Raw genomic sequence first — 12,906 nt, 5'->3', positions numbered from 1 at the left:
GAGTGGCTTGGAGAGTTGTAGATTGGAGTGCCTTACAGTGGCCTAGAGTCTCGTAGAGGGGCATAGAGTGGAGTGGTATAGAGTGGAGTAGAGTGTTGTAGAGTGAAGTGGCACAGAGTGAAGTGAGATAAAGTAAAGTGTTGTACAGTGGGGTGGCACAGAGTGGAGTGGTGTAGAGTGTCATAGAGTGGAGTATGCATGGTGTGGTAGTGCATTGGCGTTACAGACAACACATTTTCAATTGAAATAAACATTACATTTGCACAGACAGAGTTTAGCTGATAAAACTATACAGCGCACAAATGATAATGTGAGAAAATTGCATCACTTAGAGTACTGATTTGTTTCCATCGTATTAACATGTATGTTACCAGCACACTTAAGAATTACAAAAACATGTGCTTCATTTGTGCTCTCCTAATTCTGATATAGTCTGAAATAGTTGCACAGTTCATTTACAGACATTTACATTTTGTTGTGTGCTACAAAAAAGCCTATTCTCTCACTTTGAAGTCAAAGAAAGAAAAGTAAACACCAAGCTCACTTGGAAGATGGAGCCTGACATTTGACTTCTGTCATTAAATGCACAGCAAATGTGACAAGATAAAAAATAAAAAGAACAAAATGTATGGGCCTGATAACTCTATTCTTCCATGAGTGCTTGCTTTCTGGAAATAGCCATGCTCCAGAGGAGGGACTAGCTCAAGCTGGACAGCCTATAACAAGTACAGCCAGCAAATTGAAAGAAAGCAAATGTGAGTTACCAACCACAATGCCAATGGTAAGCAAAGAGCAGAATACATTCCCAGGGAAGCTTTCAGAATGTTCCCAAGAAGTCTTAAGCAAACCAGACTGCTGTGCTGTCTGGTAGGCTTCAATTTAAAAAGCACTTTGAGGCACAGTGCGAGCCTGGTATCCTCATTTCAGTACTGTTGGTTTAACACACAATAGCGCTTAATTCCTATAATAACGAAGTGTTTTGGCGCACAACCATGCAATACTCCTGTGGCAATTCCGTGGATTTGGCATTATCTAGTACAACATTCCAGTGGTAATGGTGTGGATTTGACACGGAATCTGCCTCTACAATGTCAATGCCGCATTCCTGTAGTTCAGGGTTTTCTACCTCTTAATGCTGGTAATTTAGACTGGGTCGTGATGATTTGACAAAACCAAAGGAAATGATGGACGGAGTGTTGAACATTGCAAGCACTCACCCCCAGTCAACTGATCTGGGTTTAATCCATCACCGTTCTTTAGCCCACTCTGCCACCCCAGTTCAGACATGGCCATATGCAAATCAGTCTGACCCTGTGCCTCATGGGAACAGTCCAGCCCGAACTGCCAAGCCATGTCTTCCCTGGACCGGAAACAAGCTTCCTAGGACCGGTTTCTGGCATTTCAGCCATCTTCAGACAGGCTTGCTTGAATCCAGTGGCAAAGTGAGCAAGGGACTCACGTCTGAGCATACCCTGTCAACTTATGGCGAACAAAGCAAAACCAAAGGAAATGATGGACGGAGTGTTGAACATTGCAAGCACTCACCCCCAGTCAACTGATCTGGGTTTAATCCATCACCGTTCTTTAGCCCACTCTGCCACCCCAGTTCAGACATGGCCATATGCAAATCAGTCTGACCCTGTGCCTCATGGGAACAGTCCAGCCCGAACTGCCAAGCCATGTCTTCCCTGGACTGGATGTGATGATTTGACGTCACCTCTATGACGAGGCTGTGGATCAGGCGCATTGTAGTGCAGTGTGTCTGAGGTAACTGCGGATTCTATTTATTTGTTTATAATTAATGGAAGCCTGTAATCTTATAAAAACACGTCTCTAAATATTTCATTACTAATTGTGACATCACTAGTCATCGGTACTCAGAAACCTACAGTGGTGCTCTTCTGTAATAGGTTATTAGTGTTGATCGAGTTGCAACATCACAATGCTTCCTGTCGGAGGCAGCACACATTGAGAGGGGCAGCTCACAGACCATAATTTTATCTGCTGCTTGAAAAAAAAGTCTTCGCTGGCTGTTTGGTTCTTTTTCTTCTTAATATTTTCCAACAGAAAATACAAGGCCATTGCTGGAAAGGAGGCATTATGGTTCATTTATTCATTTATTTTTTATTTAGTATTTCTTTATTGAGTTTTCAAGTGAAACAATAGGTTAAATAAAAATGATATAAGCAGCAAACAGTAATCAGGGCTCACTGCAAATAACACAATGTATTCAACAGTGAAGAGTGAAGAGTGTATTGCCCTTAAAAGATGGTGCGGTGGGGGGGCGGAGGGACCATATAACAGCGCATTGGGAAACTAGTCAAGTGTGTATGGGTCTTTCAGCCAATAAATGCTGAGGAGGAGCAGTGACACAGAAAATAAAATATGAAACAATCTGTCCTGAGATGTGAAGCTTAACGTCGTGTGAGCCTAAGGTGGTTTTGCATCGGGTCTTGGAGGAAGGGAGACCATTTGTCCTCAAAGTGTCCAGTCATCCTGCAGGTGGTAGATGATCTGTTCACAGGAAGCAGCAGCTGCCATATTGCTCATCCGGTCTGTGTGTCAGAGGCAGTCATTTCCATTGTCACAGGATGGCCATGGTGGTCACAGAGAGAAACATATCTATTCTATGTTTGGTGTGCCTTGAAATCTCAGGGACGTTGAGGGGTATATTTATAATTATGTGATGAAGTACCATAGTGCAAGGGTGCCTACAGGATTTGCTTTTGTGCAGGATGGGACACCTTCCTGCACAAAAACAATCCCCTGAGGCATTTTCCTCTTTCTATGTGTGCTGCAGAATGTTCCTCGTTACGCTTCCCCCGGGAAGATGTGGTATTTGGCGTATTCCTAGGTCTACCAGTAATGGTAAATCTGGGAATGGGTCAAACTCCATGGGTGTTGTGTGGGAACACTCACCCACCACTCATGGAATGCCTCCCTAGGTCAGAGTAACGCAGCTACTTGCTCTGCGTTGCTCCAGATTTATCAAGTCCCTCAGGGCCAAGAAAGGCGGCTTTGTGTGGCTTGATAAATCGCACTTAGTATTTGCATCATGCATGCACCCCTTTGTGTGGTGCAAAAGTGACGCAACTACAAGATAAATATGGCCCTTAGAATGTCCTGAAGGAAGATAAGTTCTGGGGAAAATCGTAGGACCAAGTTGGAAGTGTTCATGGTGTTTATAACTTGGGTCCAGTATTCCTGGAGAGAGCCACAGGAGGAAACTAGGTGCGTGATTTCCCCTTGAGGGTGCCCACAGCACCAGCATCCTGGGCCAGGACAAGATTAGCTCAAGATAATTGGTAGTGAGACAAGTGCCAGTTGAAAAAACCCAACTTCAATCATGCTTCCTGTAGTCCTCTGTCGTGGGTGTTCAGGAATTTATCCCAATCATAGTTTGGATAGTAACTTTCTTTCATGAGCAGTCGGAGTGCTCATGAATGGTGCACATTTTGTACAGTCTCAAAACCACTCCTGGGTAGAAACTTCAATGGTGCAAGTAATAATGAATAACTAATCCAGGGAGGGCCTCCGGCAGTGGCCACAGTACTCTAGATACACAGTGGAAGAGTTGCAGGTATTGCATGTGTTGTCTGGTGTCTAGGTGGAATTCTTCTTGGAGGGATGGAAATGATTTGATTGGACCATTTTAAAGCAGTTGGTCTACCATGAGGACAATATTGTCCAACGAATTGTTGTGTTGCCTATTTTCAATGCTTTGTTATTTCAAAAAGGAGCCTTAATGTGGAAGAAGGTGTGGACCTTTAGGTGTTTATGTGTAGGGTCCCACATGTTTACCGTCATCTGCAGCAGTGGGTTTGTAGCACAGTTACCTGAGGTGAGGGTCTTGTATAGGAGATCAGGGGTAGCTGGACCCCCAGGAGTTCCTGTTCGATGGTGACCCAGTCCGGCTTTTCCAAGTCCTTGGAGAAAAAGTAGGCTAGGCCGGCCAGCCAGTGCAGTTTACAGTAAAGACTCATGTCTGGAAGTTGGACTGCCATTTCAGCTTCCATTTTGGAAAGTTGAAAGTGGGGTCTCTGCTCATCCAAGACGTAGTCCTTGATCATCTTGGCCAGTTGCAGTAGTAGGTCTCTCGGGACACCCACAGGGATCATGTCAAACAAGTAGTTGAATCGAGATGCCATCAAGATTTTGATCGTCTTGATGTGGCCCCAGAAGCATAAGCAAAGATGAAACTATTTTCTAAAGTTCAGAATCGTGCTAGCCAGTAGAAGTTCCACGGTTTCACGTTTCACATTTCATTGCTGATTTGGACCCCTAGGTAGACTATCATGTCAGCCACCCACTGACACTGAGAATCGGCTAGCAAAATTCAGAGGCGTGTGGCGGTTCAGAAGGAATGCATTGAATTTTCCCCAGTTGATCTTGTATGCAGAGAAGTGGGCAGAGTCAGCCATCAGTGCAATAAGTGCCAGGAAGGAGGTGTCTACCTTTGACATGAGCATGTCGTCTGCAAAAAAACAGGAGTTTGTTTTCACCAGCAATTGTTGGGATGCCTGATATCTGTGCAGCCTTTCAGATATGGATCGGCAGGGGCTCTAGCGCCAGGAGAAAGAGGAGCAGCGAGAGGGGGCAACCCTGCCTTGTTCCACTTGAGATGTCAAACCGGTCCGACAGGAAGCCATTACTGTTGATCTGAGCAATTGGTAAAGTGGAAAGAAGTATTAGAGGATCTCTCAGGCACAAAACCCACTTGTGACGTGTGGATCAGCAGGGGGATAAATTTTCGGAGTCTTGTGGCGGGACCTTCGCTAAGATCTTCTTATCAGCAAAGTAGGCCTGTAGCTGTCACATAGTAGTGGGTCCTTATTTTTATGGGAAGAAAAATGGTGGTCACTGAATGAAACTGGGGGCGAAGTGGTGAAGTTTCCCTTTGCTCACAGAGGGGCCAGGAGTACACATTCTTCTTGTAGAATATGAAATGCGACAACAGAGGAGCTGTCGTCCCCTGGCACTTTACATGTGTTGTATAGCCTCCGGGATCTTTGCCGTTGAAACATTCACTTCTAGCACTTCACAGCCTCCTCATTAAGGTGGGGCAGGCCAAGCCATCAAAAGGCACGTTCCTTTGTGGTAGGCAACTCTCCCGCGTGGGCCGTGTAGAGCTCCTTGTAAAAGGAGAGATATTTCTCTGTGATTCATTGGTAGGTACACCTGAGGCCATCTTAATGGCTGGGAGGACCCATTGGAAATCTGCCTGCTTGAGCTGTTGTGCCAACAGATGTCTGGTTTTTTCACCAACCTCATAATGGTGGTGTTTGATTTGGGCCAGCTCTTCCTCCACCAGGGAGCAGTCTAATGAGTTGAAGTCCATATTGGCCTGTGCAAGTTGTTGGAAGTTGCCTCGTGATGGGTGCATATAGAGAGGATTGACTTTGCAATTGTTGTGTTGTGGAAGACAGCCAGGGTTTTTGCGATGCTGATTACCTCATGAGTTGACTGTACATATATGTCTTGCACGCCGCCCACAATATCTGGCGAGATTCAATTCAGCTGTTGTTGGAGTCCAGGTATTCTTGTAGGTGAGCACGACTGATTTCTTACATCTTGAGGTCTTTGAACTTTCATATTGGCATCTTACAGAGGCCACTAGGCAGTCAAATGATAGCCAGGCCCAGGAGCACTCTAATGAGAACATGATCTTATACAGTGACCGGAATTATGTTGCAGGCCTTGAATCTGGGGGATAGTGTGCCTTCAAAAAATGAAGTCAAGCCTTGATTCTAAGACATGCTGGTTGAAATAGAAAGTGTAGTCACGGTCACTAGGATGTAGAAGCCTTCAGCGATCTAAAAGGGAGTGGTCATTAAGCAGGGACAGTACTGCTAATTGATGTCTGCTGGGTCTAAGCTCTGGGGGACCTGTATGGTCAAGGATAGGATTGGGTGATGTTCCAGTCTCTACGCAACAGAACCGCTGTCTGACTAGACACTTCAAGCAGCCAATGAAGACTAGAGAAGAAGGTGAGTTTAGGACCATTAGAGACATAGCTGCTCCCCACAATGAGATGGCATGATCGTATGGCAAATGCGGAAATCACGTAATGGCCTTCCTTGTCAGACCAAGTTGATATATTACTCTGGCGCAAGTCTTTAGTGTAGCAGTATAGCAGTGCTCCCTTTCTTGGAGGGTGTACAACATTTGTAAAGCACAGTTCCTATTCAGTCTTGTTTGAGCTTTTGGGACTCAGTTTCCGATAGATACGTTTCATGAAGCAACACTATGTCCGGGTTATGAGTGGCAAGGAAGGAAAGTATTTTCTTGCGCCTGATGTAGTTGTTAGGGGCCTGGTTGTTCAGTTAGAGTACTGTCAAGGCAGAGGTCGGCATGGTGAGATCAGAGGCAATCAGGTGTGAGGGTAGTATGAGTTAAGATGTTCAAGGCTCGTAGATGTGCTTTATAGTTTCAAGAAGGAAGGGAGATAAAGAAAAATAGTAACATATGTACGTGGCAGTGAATTCAATCGAGCACCCTTTAGTCAGGGAGTAGTAGTCACACCCAACATGAGAAAGTAGGAGATTAAATGCCAGAGGTGCACTGGAGCAATCAAGAGGAAGTACCAGGGGGATTTCTGTTAGGTTTTAACTGGGAGCAAGACTTATCGTTGTTGCCGGGTGAGGGGCCACTACGTCTGTGGGTCTTGGAGGAGTAGCAGCATTGGAGATTTAGATCTGGGAGTCCTTTGAGACCCCTAGAAGTGATGGGGGGGCTACATTGAGTGTGTTACAGAGTGCAGAAGGAGTCCTCATAACATCCATCGAGGGATTCTCAACCGTGTCTAGGAACCATTATATGAGGGTGGAATCAAAACATTCATGGATAATGCCATTATGTTCAATGAGCATAATTGCTGGTTCAGGAAGGCCATAGCAGAGACCTTCAGCGTTTAACCACAGTTTTAGGGTAGGCGCTGCTGTAGGTTAAGAGTGGTTTCGGGGGAGAAGTCAGCTGCCACCGTGATTCTCCTGCCAGCATGGCAATAAGGGACTTTGGGGTGAATCATTTGGAGGATGGAACTTGCTTTGTCATGGCTCAGAAGATAGGCTACCATCGGCTGGGAGTTATTCAGAGAGGATTCTCATCTGGTCTTTAGGTGGAAACTCCAAGGGTGGGTCAAAGGTGCCATTTAAGAGGGTTGGCAGCCAGATAGCAAGGGATTACCTGGCATTGGGGCTGCCATCTGCTCTTTTACCCCAAAAAGGCAGATGTTGCCCTCCAGCTGAGGTCCTCCAGAGTCATCACCCTTTGTGGTGGGTTCCATAGTACAGAGCCCAGATCTGGATTGAAGTCCATCCTTGTTTTACATTCCTTTACCCATGCATCGGTGCAAGCAATTTGCGATTGTAAAGTGTTAAAATCCATAAATCCTTGCAAAGACTCTTAAGTTCCGCGGCCAGCACTGACATGGTCCGTTCAACTGTCGTTACAGCCTTGATGGAATTTAGTTCTGCAAGGAAGGCATCCAGAGTAGCTGAGTCTGTTGCTGAAGAAGGGGCTTGCGCCAAAGGTGGTCGTTGGCCTGTAACTCCTTCTGAGAAAAGAATTTGGCGAAGAGCTTTGGCAGCAAATTTGGGCCTAGCTCCAGCAGAACAGGAGAAATAGCAGTGTGGGGGAATCAAATAGTAGGATCGTGAGCAGCGTCGGAAAAAAGCAATGTGGCGAGAAGCAAGTAGCAGTTGTAACTGCACCAATCCGAGATAGCCGACTGGAAAAGTACCAGGGACTCTCCTAGTGTAGAAAGCGGGTAAGGTAGGGGCAATCGGGGTGTGGAGGCGAAGGAGGTCTTGAGGAGTGAAGCCACCTCAGGTCCAGAGGCTGAAATCCAGGGCCAGAGGGTCAGGCGAGAAAATAATTGCAGGTTAGGGCAGTTGTCCTAATAAAAAATGGCTGTGTAGGTTGTGAGGGGTATGAAAGCAGGCAAGGCAGGGAGAATCTGCGGAGAGGCTTAAGTGTTAATGTCCCCTTAAATCCAGACACTGAAGTTGGGGCCGGGACAGGCAAGCAGTTTATCAGTGCAGCACATGGTCGGCAGAAGTGGTCAGACCCTGCAGGGTAGAGCCCCCCGCACTGGTGGGGTGAAGCAAGGGGAGTGGCCACAGAGTAGAGCAGCGCCATGTGACCCATCTGAGGCCGCTCCGAGTGGCCAGAAGAGAAGCTGGTGCAATCACTGGTGGCAGGCTTCGGGTCCGTCCCCGGCCTGCGGCAAATGGTGGAGGCTCCAAGGGTTCTCGGGAGGCAGGCAGTGCAGATAGGATATAGCCGAAACAGGTCAGGTGCAGTGGACCAAGCCTGGTGAGCCGCCATCTCGATTGAGAATTAGCTCCACTCCCCTATTTATGGGTTCTTTATTGCACTTACTGGAACTCTTTACACGAATAGAGGAATTCTAACAGCAGGATACAATTCATTTCGAAAGTGACTTACATTTAACTGTAACCTCCATAAACATATTGTCTTGATTATTTTTACGTTTTAGAGCTTTTAAATGTATGTTGCGTGCAATCAAAGGATCTCTTGCATTAGAAGGAGGATGAAACCATGAATGCGAAAGTGGATTCCTGTGATCCTGTGTTATAAGGAAGGAAATACCCACTACCATTCGCAAAAGGATACTGCAGATGCCCTCCTTCCACTCTATGGTCCTTGACCTCATGACTGACCTGTAATATGCTTATAACATGCGCGAGGAGCGCTCCGTCCCATAATGTGTACAGGGCTGATACCACCAAGGCCAGTGCTTAGTGTTAGATGAAGATGGAGTGGACATCTTTTGCATCCCAGGCTCGTGGCTGATACACACTTCACTCCACTGACTGCACATCTCCACAAAGCAAACCAGACTTTAACTAAGAACCGTTTATAAATGCATCCCTAGACCCCTGAAAGAGCTATTAGGCCATAATAATGTCAGCTCGACCCTATTCAAGCGACATACAAGAAGAATAATACTTACGTGTGTCGAAGGATCCATAACAGTGTTCGGCCTGCAGGCTGCAAGTTGGGATCTGATGTCGAGTGGCTGAGTCCTCATGCACAATGCAGTGAATTACGCCTTTGTTATTGTAGTGTGTTGTAGTTGCATTTGCACTTAACAACCCTAACAAGACATCAAAGCCCCCTTGCGGATGGGCAGCAAGCTACACCGTTCGGTGTGATTAGTTGGAAGGGTGTTGGGTCACAGAGTGGCCTCGGTAGGAATTGTTTTGGTTCTGTGCATGGCGATCAGAGTTTTGCTTTGATTGTGTCCCCCTGTTGCTGCTACTCATCTTGTAGAGATGGGGAAACGAGTGAGAGTACACTTAAACTAATAAGGCGCTCAAGTTTGGCAAGGGTTTTGTCCTATGTGAAAGCTGTCAGAGGCTGTCCATGCCTCGTCTTTCCACTTTTGCGCGGGAGTCGAGCAGTGAGAGGTGCATATGCAGCTATTCTTGAGTGAGGATTGGTTCCAGTGCTGGGCTTCTGGATTCCAGAGCGTAGACTCATCACCCCAAATCAACCTCTGGAGAAAAGGATGCACAGTAAAAACCACATGCCTGCCATCAGCACCACAAGACCAGCGATATGATAACTGCAGTGAGAAGAGCTGGTCACCTGTGTGGTGGGGGGGTGTAGGTCTGGAGGGGCTGAGACAGAGAAGGTCTCAAACCATCTCTCCCTTGTGGCAGGCGCTAAATGATGGCACCAGAGGAAGACAGGCCGAAGTAGGAAGATGGCGAAGGCAGAGTCATTACTATGTTTGCGATGCAACACCTCTAATCCCAGTGTATTAAATGAACCAGGCACAACATTAACATGGCACAGGTTGTGACACCGGATACGTGAAGGATGGAAATAACTACTTCCGTCTCCTCATTTCTTTCGAGCCAGGCGGTCAGGCACATCAATAGAATGGCGCACATTGTGACATCGGATACAGCAAGGGTGTAAGCAATTACGATAACTGTGGGGCCTCTTATCCAATGACGAACACTATTTAAACCCTGTCAAATCCCGGCGGAGTCATCTACGGGAAGGAGAGACGGGCAGAGCCAGGTTTTTCAGCGGAAGGCGCACCATGACAAGGTACGAGTGTGGATGGAAGTTGCGTTGGGACTGGAAATGCACTAAACACACATGTACTAAACTTTGCTCCCGCATTTTTTACCGTGATAAACAACTTTCTGTTTTGACCCCGAGGGTGAGACTAATAGGGCGTGCACATCCCCATAGACGCTATGCACACACTGAAGTAGGCTCCACCATGTCAAACTATCTGGTTTTTGCCTCTCTCTCTCTCTCTCTCTCTCTCTCTCTTTTTACACCCCCAGAGTGTGACTAAAGTGGCCTTCCCTCCACTCCTTCCATGGAGCACATAGGCTAAGAAATGTGGGTAAGATATGAGAGATGTTTTCTCTCAACTATTAGTTTGTGTGTGCACAGATGACTGACACGTCACGCACTTTAACCACGCGCGATAATTGCTGTGGTTACGAATGTATTTATTGCAAATGACCATAGAAATCTCTTAAGTTTCTTCTGTGCTTTATTTCATTTTTCAACAGGCTGACGTGGAGCCCCCTCATCGAGTGGAGTGGCAAAAGGTCACCCCACATAGTGGTTTTCCCTTATCACGAGATTGGTAAGGCCGGAGCCTGCTTTAAAACAGGTCCTGATGAATGCCGCATACCCTTTGGGAACACCGGCCAGAAACATGTTGACCCTATACACTGCGGTGAGGGGATAATAAATTCCCTGAGTCACCGCACCACTGTTTTAATATCATACAGTTGCCCTCCTAATTAAAATTAATTTGACAACTGTAATGGTTTTTAAATCACATTCACTATTCATGGGCCCCCACTTAGTTTAGAAGTGCATCCCTGTCGTCAGGTGTATGCCCGCCCTCTATCAAACCAAGTTTTTAGAGGGCGAGGACGGCCCATGATGAAGCATGACATCAAGTGGTGTGTGAGGCCAGTCCTTCACTTTTTGTGAGATGTCAACACTCACAGTATGATTTTGATTTTTGAGCACTAGTGGTCATTCTTATCTGGGAGCAGCCCCATTTGTGTGTAACATTGTATGTTGGAGGCTGGCTTGCTCCTGGCGCCCTGTGCCTCTAGTTCCCTCCTCCGGCTATCCACCGGGGCTAGTGTGGTTTATATTAAATTAATCGCCCACAAACTAACTTGTGGAAAAAATTCACAGCACAAAAGAGAGCTACAGTGCCCACTCTACACCAAAGTACCCGCGTTCTGTTAACTACAGCGGATAGGGCCCGGTCACCTTTGAGGCATGGAATAGTGCAGATTCCGTCATACAGTAGCGCAATAGTTTCAACTATATTTATCTAATGTTTATTTAATGATTGATTAATGCAAGTATTAAACAAATCATAAAACATATTAAAATATTCACATCCATTCATACTTTGCATTTTTCTGCGACACCTTCCTGCACATAAACAATCATGCATGGCATTTTGCTGTTTTTATGTGTCCTGAAAATACAGCACACATAAAAACAGCAAAAACAAGGAGAAATAAAGCATTTCTCCTCGTGTTGCCCTGTTAAGAACAGGTTTTTCCTGGTCTTAATTTTGGCGCTGCCCCATATTTACGCCACTCTTGTAAATATGGGGCTGTGCCAAAATCAGTGGGTGTTGCGGCGGAACACTCACCACAGCACCCACTGCCCACCCCTTTCAAGGGTGAAAGGGTACCTTATTTACAAGGCAGCGTTAAGCCACTGTACGTGGCTTAGCACTGCCTTCCTAACTAGCTGAAGCTCGTATCGCCACCACAATGTCAAAAAAGTGAAGTTCTAGTGGCGATAGGGGCTTGTAAATATGCTCCCCATGTTTGCTACTCCCAGGTTCAATCTCAAAACGTAAATTGAAAAACCTTGAAGTAAATCCATTCATGTTTTCCAAATTGCTCCTTCCACAGATTGGAATCTAATTTTCACTTTATCCTCCAAGATTTCACTACCATGCAACAAAACACTCACAATTTTCATGTTTTTTTCAATATATCTATACATCTATGGGCTAGTTTTGCATCTAACTCTCCTAATCCATTGGCTACTATGTGTGCTCAAGGCACCAGATTTTCTACATGATGTTTACAGTTTAATTTACCTTAATTTGTCCTTTGGTGGTAATGTCTCAGATCCGTCTGAGTCGAAATCAGAGGAACAACTCAATTCAACCTCAGCGCTCCCCGAGGAGTCATCACATTGCATAACCTTGTGTTTGCGAGCGTTAGTTAGTTGTATTTCTGATTCGTTAGATGGACCCTTTCCATGGTCCCCTTGTGTGTATTCGATACTACCAATATTCATGTGGACAGATATTTTCTTAGAATCAGAAAATGTACCCCTTTTGTGACTAGGACAGATTGCTTGTACGTTTTTACACTTCCTATTAGCCTTACCTCCATTCTTAGATTAGTTGACCAAAATCTATCTTCATCTGAAGTTCTATTTTTATCTAAAGATATATTTTCTAACTTCTTATCCATTTTCTTTTCAAGATCTCTAGAAAAGGATTCCAGCATTTCTTTTAATTTGTCTTCAAAGGACTTCTGGGAAGTGGAAGGGATTGCTTGATTAAGGAGATCTTGTTGATCCATGGTAAGGGTAAAATAAAATGCCAGGAGGGAGGCTAAGTTAGATCAATTAATTACCAACAGCAGGTCTAGAGCAGGACAGTAAGGGATTAAGCAGGAGAGCAGAGATAGCTAAAAGCGTAGAGAGGGCTTAACTGTCAAGAACTGAGTAACTGCCAGTATCTTTTAGAAATCTGGAATGACATGCCAAGCTTTAATAGCAATGACAGGCATCCCAATCTATCAAAATGGCCGCCGAGACTACATAGGTAAGCAGTCTCGGCGCCTGATGTTG

The 12,906-nt window shown here is 45.6% G+C and overlaps 2 protein-coding genes across 2 annotated transcripts in view; one reads left to right on the top strand and one right to left on the bottom strand.

Moving 5' to 3' along the window:
* LOC146830549 (solute carrier family 60 member 1-like) overlaps positions 1-12,906 on the bottom strand; it is a 305,632-nt gene that overhangs the window by 193,089 nt on the left and 99,637 nt on the right. The window lies entirely within an intron of this gene.
* The window catches only part of LOC146830547 (E3 ubiquitin-protein ligase RNF31-like), a 325,057-nt gene continuing 322,179 nt past the window's right edge, over positions 10,029-12,906 (top strand). The window contains exon 1 of the mRNA XM_085604763.1: positions 10,029-10,086. The gene's annotated coding sequence lies outside the window, so the exon portion shown is untranslated. The remainder of the gene's footprint in view (positions 10,087-12,906) is intronic.

This window comes from Triturus cristatus, chromosome 5_1 (genome assembly GCF_964204655.1).
Source record: "Triturus cristatus chromosome 5_1, aTriCri1.1, whole genome shotgun sequence".
Taxonomy (NCBI): Eukaryota; Metazoa; Chordata; class Amphibia; order Caudata; family Salamandridae; genus Triturus; species Triturus cristatus.
This window is presented reverse-complemented; position numbering and strand designations above follow the sequence as displayed.